At 62.9% G+C, this 14876-nt stretch overlaps 1 protein-coding gene across 5 annotated transcripts in view; it reads left to right on the forward strand.

The window, feature by feature from the left end:
- The window catches only part of GNG12 (G protein subunit gamma 12), an 81160-nt gene that overhangs the window by 32421 nt on the left and 33863 nt on the right, over positions 1–14876 (forward strand). For 2 of the 5 annotated variants that reach the window (XM_038541700.1, XM_038541697.1), the window contains exon 2: positions 2444–2497. The exons of 1 other annotated variant lie outside the window; for it this stretch is intronic. The gene's annotated coding sequence lies outside the window, so the exon portion shown is untranslated. Of the gene's footprint in view, positions 1–679; positions 821–2443; positions 2498–13451; positions 13477–14876 lie in introns of those variants that run through there. 2 more of the 5 variants (XM_038541699.1, XM_038541702.1) reach the window with 2 other exon arrangements.

Here is a 14876-nt window from a genome sequence, read left to right on the forward strand (position 1 = left end):
GCCTCTTCTCAGGAAGAGTCCCGGCGCAGTCGTCGTGATGGAGACCACGCTGGTGCCTGTGCGTGGGCGGTGTGGCCTGTCTGCGGTGGAGGCCGTGGGGTGGGTGTCACAGCCGCGTGCATGCAGCTGCTCTCGCGAGGCCACTGTCCCCCTCCCGCCCCTGCCGTGAGCCCAAGGACGCTCCCCCCACCCCCAGGCCCCTGATGTCCTGCGTCTTGCAAGTCGTGTCTGCCTCCTGCTGGGGAAGCAGAGGAGCGTCCTCCAAGGTCACCTGTCGCGACCTGCGGGGCGGAGCGGACAAGCCGCCGCCTGACGGCAAAAGGAGACTGGCCACAGAGACTTTTGTTTGAAGCCACGTTTGGAACGCGCCCACCAAGTCTTTGAGACCAAGTAGACCTGAAGAAAAGGGATTTCGTGTCTTATTTTTTTTCCCTTGAATATCATGTTTCTAAGAAGACAGTGTGTTCTCTGGCTCTCCCGGGTCACGGCCAGCTGAGGCTTCGGAGGGGAGTGGGGAGTTGTCGGAGGCGAGACGGGCCTGGCCGGGCCGAGGACGATGCCAGCCCCCCACACACACTGGCTGCGGGAGCTGCTGCCGTCACGACGTGCTTCCCGCCCAAGGACGCTCCTGCCCCGGTGGTTCTGTGCACGGCCTGGCTCGGCACCGACGGCCCGGGTTGCCGCAGGCTGCTGACCCGTGTGCCTCGGTTTGCTCACCTGCTGAGTGGGCGTGGGAGGACCCACCCCGTGTGGCCGCTGAGCAGGCTGGGGGAGCGGAAGCGCGTGGACTAGTGCCGGATGGACTTCTCCACGGAGCCCGGTGAGTGCTGGCCGCTGCGGCACAGCGCCGTCCCTGAGCCACCGAGGGCTTCGGGGGCTTCCCAGCGAAGGTGACCTACGGGGCGGCCGGTGCAGGAGGGAGGCAAGTGCGTGACAGCAGGACACGCAAGGCATGAGCGAGTGAGGCAGCAGCCCCTGGGCGTGCGGGCAGGTCTGGCCCTACGGGTGGCGGCGACGGGCCCCTGGGGGCTGAGGAGGCGGGACCTGGTGCAGAAGCTCGAGGAAGCCGCCGAAGGACTTCCGGGCTCAGCCTGGGACCCCAGGTGGTGGCGCCCTGGGTGGCCTCGCCCACCCCCGCCGGCTGCCCCAGACCTCGGCCCGGCCCCAGCCGCCAGCACAACCTGCCGGCACCACTGGCACCTGCCACGTGTCACGGGCGCGGCCTTGGGTCCCGGGCTGCCCACTCCTAAGTGGAAGTAAGCGTCCGATTTCAGGTCCTTCGCCTGTCGGGAGCCCGGAGGTAAGGCCGCACAGTGGACTGGCATCCCAGCCCTCCCAGCCGTGGCTTCCGCGCGGGGGGGAGCTCGGGCCGTGGGGCCCAGCCCTGTGTTGGGCTCGTCTCCCTGGGAGTCTGCTCGAGATCCCCCCTCTCCCTCCATCCCACCCCCGCATGCTCGCTTTTGCTGAAATAAATCCTTTAAAACAAAGGCCCCACGAACAGGCGCCCCCGAGGTGTGGTGAGCATCGTGGAGCCTTGGGCCAGCTCTTCACCTCCCGGGGCCTCCGTGTCGTCATGATCGGGAGCGGACATCGGCTCAGCTCGTCAGGGCAGCGCGAGGACTGGCGGGGGCGAGCTGCCAGCGAGGGTTCCTGGGTACCTAGTGCTGCGTGGACAGCCCGCGAGCGCCCGTGACGTCCCAGCAGGACGACGCCGCAAGGGGGTGCCGCTGTGTCCCCAGGGCAGGGGAGCAGACGATGCGGCCTCCGTGTGCGCGTGCCTTGCCCTGCCAGCACCCGGCGGCCGGGGGGGGGGGTCTCCCTGCGCGTGGCGGGCCGTACCCCCCGACGTGTGGCCGCCTTCAGTCCCAAGCCGACCTGCTCGGAACGAAACACTGAAATGGCTCCTTAGTGGCGTTTACGTTCATTACCCGACGACACCTCATCGCCCGCGTGGATGCAGTGAGCACCCTGGGGTTTGCCCTTCCCGTGGGGTTACTTGGGAGCGTGAAAGCACATGTGGGGCTCGCATCTCGCCTCCGTGGAGCAGCACTGCCCCCGGCGCACCCTCACCGGTGACCCGGAGGTCGGTGCTTGTCTGCGCCCGGGCGGCCGCCGCAGGGAGTCCCGTGCACCCTCCGCATCGCCCTCGGGGCTTCCACCCGGTGGCTTGGTCCTGGCAGGACAGGCTCAGGGAACGAGGCGAGGAAGGCGCGTCCCACTCACGTTGGGGTCCGGCCGGGAATGCTACCGCAGGCGACGCCAGCACCCTCGGGGCCGGGCACAGGATGCCGCCTGCCCAGGGTGCGGGGCCACGTGGGCCGAGACGCCCCGTCGCCCGTCAGGAGCCAGCAGAGGCTGCACCCGGGAGCACGAGCGCTCGGATCCCGGGGCTGCGCCCGCCCCTGCACCCACCTGCCTCACCGTGTTCGCTTGACTCTTTCAGGTTCGTCCCCGCTTCCCGCCTGAAGGCGACGGTGGCCCACAGCACGTCCGACCGGTGAGTCCGCTTCCGTTTCTCGCACAGGGTGACCGTTGAAAGGACGCTGCCACTTGCGGGCCAGACCCCCCGGCCCAGCGCTCCGCTCCGGCGTCTGTTTATTCACACTTTCTTCCTGCCTCGGAAACGATTCGCGAGGTCTCCAGGCCTTAAAACCCCACACGGATCCGTGTTCCTCCGCTAGGGACATGGTCAGGGAAAAGATCTGTGATCACTCGCCAACCACTACTGAAATGAAACTTCCTTTTTAAAGTTTTTTTTTATAAAGAGACCATTGCAAGGCCCCTGTTGATGGTGCGCGGGTTCAGGCAGTGCCCAAAGCAACGTGCCCGTCCAGCCAGGGGGGCAGCAGTGGCTCGCGTGGTGCTGGACGGACCCTGGCTCACGGCCGACATACCGGCTTCTGGTTGCCGTGTTTCCCCCCCTCCGTCTTGCACCTGTCGCTGTGGTGACGTAAGCGGTACCAGTGCCAGAAAGCTGCCTGTACGGCCGGGACGGTGACGTGGCCTCCCTCCCGGACGCCGCGGTTGTGCCGTTCCGTGCAGCGTGTAGCAGTCAGCTTCTGCCGCGTGAGAAACCAGCCCGAGATAAACTGCCAGAAACACCCCCGCGAGGCTGCAGCCACGGGATCAGCCTGTTAGTAGAGCGGCTGCAGGATCGCTTGTGGTGCCCTGGAGTCCCTGAGACCACAGGGCGTGGAGTGAGGCCCCGAGCTGTGCCCATCCCGTAGCCTGCAGGCATCCCTCCGCGGCCCAACGGGGGGGCCCTGGCAGCCCAGGTGAGCAGCCCCTGAGGTGAGCAGCTCCTGCCACCGCCAGGCTGCCCCCTACTCCCTGCCGCGTTGCTCATGCCTCAGCCCGACCTCCAAGCTGTCACCCCTTTGCTCAGGGGCCACCCGTGCCTGGGACCTCCCATGGCAGCGGCCCCGCTCCTCCGCCCGCACCCTTCACCCCACGTCCTCTCCTGCTCACCTCCCACCAGTCCTTTTATTTCAGTCGGGCTGGCCCGTTCGCCATCTCTCCCGAGGACACCCCATGCTGTCGCCCCTTTCCCTGCTTGGGATCACTTCCGTTGTGCGAGGCCACTAGAGCTTCCTGTCCTCTGCGACGTGGCCGTCCCTGCCTGTCCCTGCCGTCTGGGGCCCGCCCCACTCTGACCCCGTTGTGTGGTTCGCTGTCTCGGCCGCGGCCAGTCTGCTTCCCCGCTGCTCCGTCGGCGTTGTCTTTACCCCCGAACGGGCCGGTGTGGGATGGCAGTCATGCCGCGGTCCCGGACAGCCTCACAGGGCCGCGGCGCCCAGGCCGTCCTTGCAGTGCCGCGCGGCGGCTGAGGGCAGAGGCCCTCCGTCAAGCAGGAAGGCGCGTGGACGCCGCTCTTGGTCGTTGTCGCGTGAGGCACCTGTTCAGATACCAGCTCCTGGCCCGCCCCGGGGCCGTTCCCATCATCAGGTGCAGGGAGGAGCCTGGGAGCGTGGAGCACGGGCTCCCTGGATTGCTCTGCGTCTGCAGCCACTTGCTGTGGAAAGGAGAGACTCATATGAGACTGCTTGAGCCCTGGCCTGCTACCTCTGGGCTCATATGAGCCCCACCTACCTGAGCCTCAGTTTCTCCACCCGTGAAATGGGAATATGTTTGATTTGTGGCCTGCCAAGGTCTAAAGGCTGATGTACGTGCCTGTGTTTTATAAATCGTAAAAGATAATTAAAGTGCATTGATCAGTGGTGGGGCTGCGGCCGGCCGGTGTGGAGAGAGGGGCAGGTCCTTCGTGGCCGTGGGCCTGGCTCTGGGGGAGGAAGGGCGGTGGGTAGTCGCGTGGTCGTCCCGGCGGGACCAAGCAGAGCAGCAGAGGTCGCAGCGCCTGCTGGTTGGGCTGCCCGTTTTGCGCCCGACTGCGCCCGGCACTGTGCTGCCTTCCGTGGGATTACTCCACGTCCACGCCAAGGCCGTCGCGTCGGTCGCATCTGTAGCAGCTCGACCGCCTCCCACCACTAGCGGGTCAGTCCCTCAGGTGCTTTTCTCCTCTTTCAAAACACCTGCTTAAAACTGTCCGTCCCTGAGTAGGGAAGTTCCTGGTTGGCCCCAACATCCAGTACACGGTCCCGCAGACAGGAGGACTTGGGAAGGGAGAGCCGCCAGTGGTGCTCAAAGGGGGGGGCAGGGGGGACCAGGCCGGAGGGGCGCTCCACCCCCACACCCACCCCCCACCTCCACCTCCACACCCGCCTCCATGCCCGCCCCACCCCTTCCCATGCTCCACCCTCCTCCACGCCCCCACGCCCACACTGCCCTCACCCCCATGCCTACCCCCACTCCACCCCATACCCTCCCCTACTCCCACCCTCACCCCGCCCCCATACCCTCCCCCTTCCCATCCCATCCCCACCACCATGCCCACCCCCACCTGCCCCATACCCTCCCTACCCCCGCCCCCATGCCCACCCCCACCTCCACTCCCGCCCCCACGCCCACCCCCACCCCTTCCCCATGCCCTACCCCCACCCTTCCCCATCCCCGCCCCCATGCCCTACCCCCACACCTTCCCCATCCCCACGCCCACCCTACCCTTCCCTATGCCCCACCTCCACCCCTTCACCATGCCCCACCTCCTCCACTCACCCATGCCCAACCCCACCCCACCCCCACACCTTCCCCTACTCCCACCCCATCCCCACCCCCATGCCCACCCCCCACCTCCACTCCTGCCCCCACCCCTCCCCCACCCCTTCCCCATGCCCCACCCTCCCCCACCCCCCCATGCCCATGCCCCCACCCCCACGATGTTCTCCACCCCATCGCGGCTCTGAGCCGAGCCTAGGCATCTGGCTGTGGACCCCATTTGGTGCAGGAGTCAGACTTGCCCCACCGCCCCTGTTGTGAAGAGCAACAGGCAGCTTCTGAAGGGACCTGTGAGCTGTTTCTCCCGTCCCGGGTCACCTCCAGGTCCACAGCCGGACCCAGCCCTGCCTTGGGCACACGGGATTTGCAGTGGCCTCGTCCCCGTGACCTGCCAGCCGCCCTCCCCTGGCTCCACAGGTATTTCTCCTGCTTGGAGCCCCCTGGCTCTAGGCCGTTCCTGACACTGGAATGTTCCGGCGAGAACCGGGGTGGCCTGAGGCTCTTGCCACCTGTGAGTGTTGGTTTAACCTGGGCCAGCCTGGGTTACTGTTGTCCACCCCAGCGACTTTCTTCTTCTGGTCAGAAGCTTTGATGCTTATGGCAAGGAGTAGGGTCTGGTTGGCGGCAGCGTCGGTAAGAAGAACCGTCAGGGGCAGAGGGTCATGGGAGACTAAGCAAAGTCTAGACTTTTTATAGAAACACCACAGGATGAGAAGCCCTTAATCCAGCAGGGATCGCTGTCAGAGAGCAGCCCGCAATTCCCCAAGTGCCACCCAGGAACGGGGACTTCCTTTTGGGCTTTATTTTCACTTGGCTCCGGCTTAGTTGTCATTTTATTATTGTTGTTGTTTGGTTTGCAAGTAACAGAAATCCAGCTTAAACCAGTGGCTTGACTTCACGGTCAGGATTGCTGTCTGGAGCGGGCTTCAGGTATGGCCGTATCCAGGAGCTCAGAGGCCATCGTGAGGTCATTACCTTCCACGCTCTGCATCCGTCGGCTCAGCCCGGTGCTGTCAGCTTGACCCCGGGGGGTAGCCGTCGAGCTACGTGTGCATCCCCCCCGCGGCTCTGGATCGTAGTGAAGACAGCCTGCGTGTCTGGCCGTTGTTCTGACAACAGCATCAAGGAGGGGTCTGGACCGGCTCGGGTTGGCTTCCCTGCCTGGCTCAGCTCGGCCAGAAGAACGTACAAAACACTGAGCAGTGTCGTGTGTTCCTGTGGCCCTCGTGAGGGTCGATCCCGCCAGAGCCACGCACAGTGAGGTCCCTATGACAAAAGGAAGAATTTCGTTACGAGAAGGAGGAGGAAAGACCGAGCATGCCACGCAGATAAAACCTTTAGGTACCAGGGTCCGCTGATTGAGGAATTCGGGGCGGGGGTGGGGCGGGGGCGGCCACTGACCAGGACAGCTCACAGTTAGATCCGGCTTCCGATCCGATCCGTCAGCTGCCTGTCGCAGGTGCCGGGGGCTGGTCGCCTGACCAGGGTAGTGACAGCGAGCACGCGGAGGCGTGAGGGTGGGCGACCCCGCCCCCCACCGTGGGGTCAGGTAGGCGGCCTGGGCCGCGGTCTCCTCACGCCCCCAGAACCTAGGGCGTGACCGCTAGCCTGGGGGAGCGATGGGGTCTCAGGGTCTGCAGGCCTTGAACGAATCAGTGAACAGGCTTCTAGGATCATTGACAGAACCGTACCTACGTTTTGTTTTGTTTTGTTTGCTGGGAAAAGGGATCGTATTTCCTTTTCTCAGAGGACTCCGTGGTCTCTGGCTGTTTAAAAACCATTGCTCAGGCTTGCTTACGTCGTCATGCGTTCGGCCCGCGTGATCTTACACGTTTCGCTTCTGGTCTTGGCTCGACTGGTAAAGCTTAGTGCCCGTGAGGGACGTAGTTCCCTGTGGGACGGACGCAGTGATGTCAGCGGCTGAGCACGTGGCACTGAACTGCGGGCTGAGGTTTTCAGGCATAAGTGCAGACTGCTTGCAGGCCTAGTTGCCACCTGCTGAAGTGCTCCCCTGGTGCCAGGCTGTGCTAGGTGCGTCGCCTGCGCTCTCTGAACTACTTGTGTGCAGACACGACACTACTTCTGTGAGCCCTGGGCCTGTCCCGGAGCGCCTGCTAGAACCGGCTCCTGCCGGCCGCGTCTCTGGGAACACAGGATACAGACTCCGGATTTTCCCTCTTCCCCACGTCTGCTGCTATGGGTCCACCTTCCAGACAGATGAGCGGATCCTGGGATCCCAGGGTTGGAAGACACTGCTCAGATCGTGCAGCTCAGTGGTTTTCAAGCTCTGCTTCTTGGTGTTCCAGGCTTCGGGACGAGGGAAGGCTGGGCAGGCCCCAGGTTCCTGCTCTGCTCCAGCCACCACTGTCTGCTGGAAACCACTCATCTGCGGGAATAAAAAGGGTTCGGGGGGGGGGGGGGGCGCCCGGGTGGCTCAGCGGTTCAGCGGTTTAGTGCCACCTTCAGCCCAGGGCCTGAATCTGGAGTCCCGGGATCGAGTCCCACCTCAGGCTCCCTGCATGGAGCCTGCTTCTCCCTCTGCCTGTGTCTCTGCCTCTCTCTCTCTCTGTCTCATGAATAAATAAATAAATAAAATCTTAAAAAAGGGTTCAGGATTAGGTGTCAGACTTGAGGTGGAGTCCAGGCTACTGCTTTACTCACCGACCCGTGCGACTCGGAGTGGTGCCTAACCTCTCTGAGCCGTAGTTTCCTCAGCTGGCAATGGGGAGAGAACATGTGCCTCGTGGAGCTGTTAGGGGGCCTGGCCCAGGTCGCATCTGTGAAGTCCCTGGCCCCTGCTGGCCTGCCAGGTTGCACACGTGACCTAGGAGACCTAACAGGATGCAGCTGTATTCTTTGTTGTGTGTGGTTCTTTTTTTTTTTATTTAAGATTTTATTTATTTATTTAGAATGAGCATGAGCTGGGGGAGGAACAGCAGGAGAGAGGGAGAGAATCTCAAGCTGACTCCGCCCAGAGCACAGAACCTGACTCGAGGCTCCATCTCATGACCTGAAATCATGACCCAAGCTGAACTCAAGAGTCGGACACTCGACCTCCTGAGCCCCCAGCTGAGTCTGTCTCTCACTGTTCCTTCAAAGTCTATGCAGTGGAGTGTGTCTTGCCCCCATTTTCTCTTCAAAACTTGGTCAAGCCCGTGACTCTTCTGGTTGCTCTTAGGCAGTGAGGAGTCCCGTGGCCCCTTTAGGTGACACACAGCAGACATACGCATTCCCTCTGGAACCTGGAAGTGCTCGTTGTGGCCCACAGCAGTCGGCGTTCACCTGAGAGAAGACGCCGCCATCCTGCGGGGACGGGCCTCCCCGTGCTCCAGCCCTGCCCGCGTCGGGCCTCCCTGCGTGAAGCCGACTGCTGCCATCCCACCTGGCTCTGGGTCCTCTGGGTCTCTCTCCATCCTGCTGGCTTCCATGGCTTTCTCAAGGATTCCCTCTAGAACTTTCCGTTGGATCTCCCAGAACTCAGGCACGTCTCCTGCTAGCTGTGACATCGGCCGGCAGCTTCGGGCCTCCACGCACGTTCCCGCAGCCTCAGGCGGGATTCAGCCCTTTGGGTGGAGCCTGATTCAGGGAGACAGGCCGGCATTCCCGGAGCCCAGGGTTCCCGGGGCTTCAGCTCCCGGAGGGGGGCTGGGCAGCCACCCCTGAGCGGCCTTCTGTTCCTCCGGGGTCCGCACCTGGGGGACCCCAACCGGGCCTTGCAGGTGTTGCTTGTGAAACCCCTTCCCTGAGGCTTGAAATGAAGGGCCAGCCGTCTGCCCGTCACCGTCGGGGGTGGGGGACTGGGGGGGGTCCGAGCACCTGTGAGGAATCTGCCCCACAGACCCCTCTGTGGCGTTCTGCTGCCCCAAACCCATTTGGGCGTCCTCCTCATGATCTTGGAGCCCTGCGAGGTCAGCTTCCTAGAAACTTCCACATCGTGGTCTGGCCCCTTGCTCTGGAATTTCCCATCTGTGGAATCTTGATGCTGGAGTGGAAACTTCCACTTTAGCATCTTGTCAGATTAACTGCTACCCCTGGCCAGGGCCAGGAGCTCCTCTTCAGCGCCCCCCAAAGCAGCCTTCCGACCTCCTGGAAACCCGGGCAGCCCCGCACGCTCCCTACCCCCTCCTCCCGCCCAGGTGTCTCACCCCCATCCTCAGGGAACGGGGAGGGGGGGAATTGCTGGGAAGGTGCTGCTTCCAGAGCCCAGCCTGGCCCCCCCATCACGTTCCCGTCACAGGGGTGGGCGGTGCGCGTGCACCCCAGGCCGCGCATCTGCCGGGGCAGAGATCCCAGGTGCAGGCCGCTTCCCCCGACCCCCACCTCTGAGGTCCCAGAAGCCCTTGACCTGCCTCCGGGAAGGCTTCCCTCCCGTCGCGCCGGCGGCGAGGACCTGGAAACTCCACGCTCAGCCACCAGCCACCATTTCTGGTGCTTGTGACCCTGACACGGTTTCTCTCGCTCCGAGAGCTGACTTGCCGCGCCCCGTGGGGGTTGCACGACTCTGAGAAGTGAAGGCTTGCAGAGTGTGCGCTCGCCCGTGCCCCGATGACGCGGGAACCCCAGGCGGGCAGGCCCCCCCCTGCACCTCCCACCACTCCCACCTGGGGCCTCACCTTGGCTCTCCGCTTGGCCCTTCGGGTGGCATAGACGGCCGCGACCCGGGACGCCTGGTGTGTGTGCCCGCCGTGCAGCCGGAGGCACGGGTGTGGGCGGGAGGCGGAGGCCGCAGCTTCCTTAGCAACCCAGACACGTCGGGCAGAGTCTCTGAGCCTCCGCCTCCTTGCTTGTTGGGTGAGGGTAATGCCAGGTGCCCGGAAGCGGCGGCGTTAGGGGAAGCGCCGGCGCGGGCGTTCACAGCGGCCTGCCACACGGTCTACGTTCGGCAAGTAGCAGCTTTTACCATTATTTGCTTTTGACTGTTGCCCTGATTCCTGAAACATCCTCAGAGTCTTGGAAAAAAAATAGTCCAATTCTCTAACATTTTTTTGGGGGGGGGAGGAGGATCAAATAGGAATCGGAGGGGAAAAAAATCAAAGTACGTGCAGCTTCCTGCTGTAAAAGACTATCTTGCAAAGCTCGTGAGTCCTTCGTAGCAAACGATGTGACTTTGGGTTGCAGAGGCCGCGTGCGTGGCCCAAGGGCTGGGAGCAAAGCTCCGGCTGCCCGGCCCCACATGCGCCGCTCAGGACCTCCAGCCGGGGGGGCCCCGGGCAGGCCAGTTGCTCCGAAAGCCTCCGTTTCTGCGTGGGTAGGGGTGAGGGTGCTGCGCGGCGTCGCTGCGGGAACTAGCGCGCGGGGCGTGCGGGTGCAAGTCCCAGAGGAGGGTGGCTGACCTCTTCCCGGCGTCTTCACCTTATGGGGGAGAATCTGCACGACATTTGTCCTGGCGACAGACGGCTGCACCGATACACTGCGTGCAAGAAGCTGTTCTCACAGTCGTGCTCGGGAGAGACCGAGAACGTCGCGGGGCAGGGCCTGCTCACGAATACCAGGCCGTGGCGGGTAGGACGGCAGGCTCCGTCCGCTAAGCCACTGGCCTCTTGAGGCCTCCTCTCGTTTCCTTGCCAAGAGTTGGTGACGTGGTCTTGCCACTAGCCCGGGAAACGTTTCTCCGTCGCTTGTAAGGGTCGTGAGAAGGCGCAGCCGTAGCCGTGGTGTCCAGGCGCCTGGGAGTCAGAGCGGTCTGGTTCTCCGCAAGCCTGCGTAGTTGGCACCTTGGTGGAACCAAAGGGGGTCTCGAGAGGAGACAGGACCTTCCCGTCGGGGGCCCGTGGCGGAGCTGAGCCATGCCCCAGGAGGACCGGCCCCTCAGACACGACGCGGCAGGCGTCCCTCGGGCGGATTGTTGTGGGGTCCTCCCGGGGCCGCGGACACTCGCGGGCAGTGGCGGGTCCGCGTGGAACCAAGCAAGCTCGCTGTTTGTCGGGCTGATTTCGAAGCCTGCGTAACCCGTGCCTGGATGTCTTTGGTGAACGACTGCCCGGTGAGCTGGAGCCCCGTTCTGACGTGGGGTCTGTAGAGACGGTTCTGGAATACTGTGTGTGGAAGCTTAGGACCTGGTGGAGAGCCAGGGCCAAGGGAAGGGGCGCAGCCTCAAGGGAGGGGCCGGAGGGTGGGGAACGCAGGCCGAGCACCTGCCCTGAGCCCGGGCACCTACGGGGAACACACTCACTGCCAGCCACCCGGCAGCCTTTCTGCCCCGGCCTCATGGGCCACTCCCTGAGCCCGGAGCTGAGCCACGGGACCACAGAGCAGCCACTGCCGATCCATGGACGAGGGGCACCCCATGTGGCCGTGCCGACCAGGGAGCTTCAGCCTGCAGACCCCTCGCCCCAAGGACCCCTTCGCTGCCGTCAGCATGTGCTGCTGCTGACTCTGTCGTCTTGTCATAAGACCCTCGAGAGTCCATGGCCCGGGATGCAGAAGGCCAGGTCCTCCGTAGGCCCCAGAGGACCGACCGACCGGCAGGCTCGCTCCAGGGCTTTCCCTCCGCCCCGTTATGCCGTTGGCGAGCGCTCACACTCCAGGTTGCTTCGCTGCTTGCCCCCACGTGTGACCTCTTCTGCGCCTCACCTGAGTCCCCGCTGGGGGCACCTGACCTTTCAGTGGAGGAGGGGACGCAGGCCCAGTGAGGAACTGCTATTGGGGCTGGGTCGTGGCCCCGCACACCCTCTGAAGGGGGAAGGTTCCAGCATTCCTGCAGAAAGGCGGCCGGTGCCCAGCCCTCCGGCAGCTTCAGGGTGGCTCGGAGGAAGGCCCTGCAGGGGCAGCCGGGAGGCGTTGGCCGGCCAACGTAGGCCCGGTGGAAAATTCTCCTAAAACAGAAAGGAAACGAAGCAATGTCCGTGAAACTGTCTGCGCTGGCAAAGCCACAACCGTGCGTTGAGCGTCAGGCGCGGGCCGGCGACCTGCCCGCATCCCTCCCCTCCTGTGGCTCAGAGGCCTGCGGTGCTCTGCTTACTCAGAACTCAGTGTGTTGGAAAGAAGCTAGAGGAGGGGACGTGGGTCCTACCTGGCTTCCCGGGCCCCTGCGCACATCCAGGCGTGCATGGGGTTCCCATCCTTGAGGCACTGGCCGACCTCGCCCCTGGAGCAGGACCAGGTCGCCTGGGCCGTGCGGGGCAGGGCCTCGGCTTCCCGTTCTGGCGGCCTGTGCGGCTCAGGGTATGAAGGGCCCTGCTCGGCACGACCTTTTCTGGTTCTTTTCTTTCCTTTTGCCTTGAAACAATTATTCTAAACTCAGGTTTAAATGCGTGTTTTAACTTTTTTTCAGATTTTTTAAATTTATTCATGAGAGACACAGAGAAAGAGGAGAGAAGAGAAGCAGAAACACAGGCAGAGGGAGAAGCAGGCTCCATGCAGGGAGACTGACGTTGGGACTCGATTCCGGGACCCCGGGTCACATCCTGGGCCAGAGGCAGATGCTCAACCACTGAGCCCCCCCGAGTGACCTAAATGCATGTTTTTATGTCTGTAGAGAACGACATGGTTAAGACACTACCAGGTTCAAGGCTCACACCTATTACTTGGGGTTTTATTTATTCTTTTTTTTTGCCAGGTCCCTCCATCAATGCTGATGATGGAAAGTTGCTCCCAGTATAGAGACAGGAACTACCGGGATATAGAAAATGTCAGGCACCGCCCGGATACGTACGCGTGACCCTCGCGCCCACGCGGCATCTCGCCTCGCTCGCCCGGACCCTGGGGTTCGTCCTGCTGGGCCGACGCCCCCGCCGGGTTCACCCTCCCTGGCCACTCACACCTGCCCGACAGTCGCTTTCGGCCGCAGCGAGGCCAGCGACGTTTATTTTCCACTTCCTACACGTTTCGTGTTATTTGAGAAACCCAAGTGCGAAACGGAAGGATAGGGAGTTGAAACAGAAAATCCTCTCCCTGTGTTTCCTCTTTTGTTAAAATAGGATTTTTATCCTGACGCCCTGGCTAAGCCCCTGATGACTCCCCTGGCTTGAAAGGAGCAGCTCTGACCCAGTTATTCGGCTTCCGTCGTGTCTCTGTAACGAGAGCCCTCGCGGTGAAGGCCTCAGCCACCGGCTTGTTCACCACGCGTGGCTCGTGTCCCCGTGGCTCTGGATTCCCACCCCCAAGTGGAGGGCGCCGTCGCATTGGTACGAGCGATGCATTAAGACTTGGTCCTTTCTCTGCTCTCAGAAGCCCTGAGATGCTGGGTGTTTGGGGCCGGGCCTTGTGAAGCGGCCGTTTGTGGCTCCTGCAGCCGGTTCCCTGCGTACCTGGGCCTGTTCTTCCTCAAGAGGATGCGAAAGGAAGAGTGCACACCCACCGCACAGGTCACGATCGTGAATCTTCTTAAAGTACTTCGGAAGAGGTTTCTAACGATTACTGATCGTAAGCATATATTTTGTGTATGATTTTTCATCTCACGCAATTTTCATGTAAGAAAAACATTTTTTTGGCCATCTCCTCTTTGCTTTTTGTGCCCAATATATGGAAACCGAGTGTCCTAAGTGCTAAGCAGGCATGTGGGGGTGGGGCTAGTTGTCCCCCGGGGTAAGGTCCTGGAGACTGGCCTTGTGTCTGGGCTCCAGAGGTGCGGGGGAGCAGTGAGCCTGCGGAGCTGGAGTCCCTGCCGGCCTGCATCCGCCCGCCACACGGGCTCGCTGTTCCCCGTGGACACTCACGCTCCGGGCCGGCAGCTGCAGCACCGCACCTGTTGTCTGGAGGGACACACACACACACACACACACACACACGGCCTTTCTCGGTCCTCCGTCCGCTGTGGAAAGGGGCCGACAGCCCGGTGCCGAGACAGCCCGACTCAGTACCGCGCCTGGCGCGCCGGCGGCTGCAGGGCCGAGCAGCACCAGGACGGCCGCAAGCCTCTCCCTTCACAGGGCTCTCAGGCCTTCGTTCTCACGCACAATTGCAACCCGCTCCACCTGGGACTGCGCCACGGGACAGGCGGGAAGGCCAGGGGCGGGGTTGGCGCCAGGAAAGGGCTGTTGGGGCGAGGGCGCAGCAGGGGCTCACGGCTCAGCAGAGGCCGGCGATTGGCAGCTGCAGTTTGTGGTAAGCAGCGTGAGACGCGGACGGCGGTGCTGAGCCTCCCCGCTCCCAGCTGCACAACCCTGCGCTCTTTCCCAAGGAAGCGGGCACCCACCTGGGTCCACCTTGCAGTCCTCCCCCGCCCCCCCGCGAGTTGCTTGTTACTGAAGAACCTCATGCCCTTAGCACAGCCTGGCTTGTTTGTATTTATTTGAGAGAGAGTGAGCACGAGCAAGGGGTGGGTAGAGGGAGACGCAGGCTCCCCGCGGAGCAGGGACAACGACGACGACAGTGACGCTGCCGTGGGGCTCAATCTCAGGACCCTGAGATCTCGACACTTAGCCACCTGAGCCACCGGGCACCCCTGTGTTATCTTGTATTTCTCTGCGGTAGGAGCTCGAGGTCATCACGCGGGGGATTGCGGGGGGAGGGACACCCCGTGCCAGCTGTCCTTGAAGATGGAATCTGCTCATGCAGCAACGCAGGACTCTGGGTCTTTGCCGACCCCGACTGTCTTCCAGCACGGCGGTGTGCAAGGCCACTCCACGCGAGGAGGCGTGGACACCGCTGTCCAGGAAGGGCTGCAACCTGACAGGAGCTCTCAGAAAAGAAGTCATCAATCAACATTCAAAACATCCTTAAAGTAGCCTGAATCCATTCTTTTAACTTTATGACTTAATCATTAATATAGAAAATAACGGGGAAGGATCCCTGGGTGGCGCAGCGGTTTGGCGCCTGCCTTT

Source organism: Canis lupus, chromosome 6 (genome assembly GCF_011100685.1).
Source record: "Canis lupus familiaris isolate Mischka breed German Shepherd chromosome 6, alternate assembly UU_Cfam_GSD_1.0, whole genome shotgun sequence".
Classification (NCBI taxonomy): domain Eukaryota; kingdom Metazoa; phylum Chordata; class Mammalia; order Carnivora; family Canidae; genus Canis; species Canis lupus.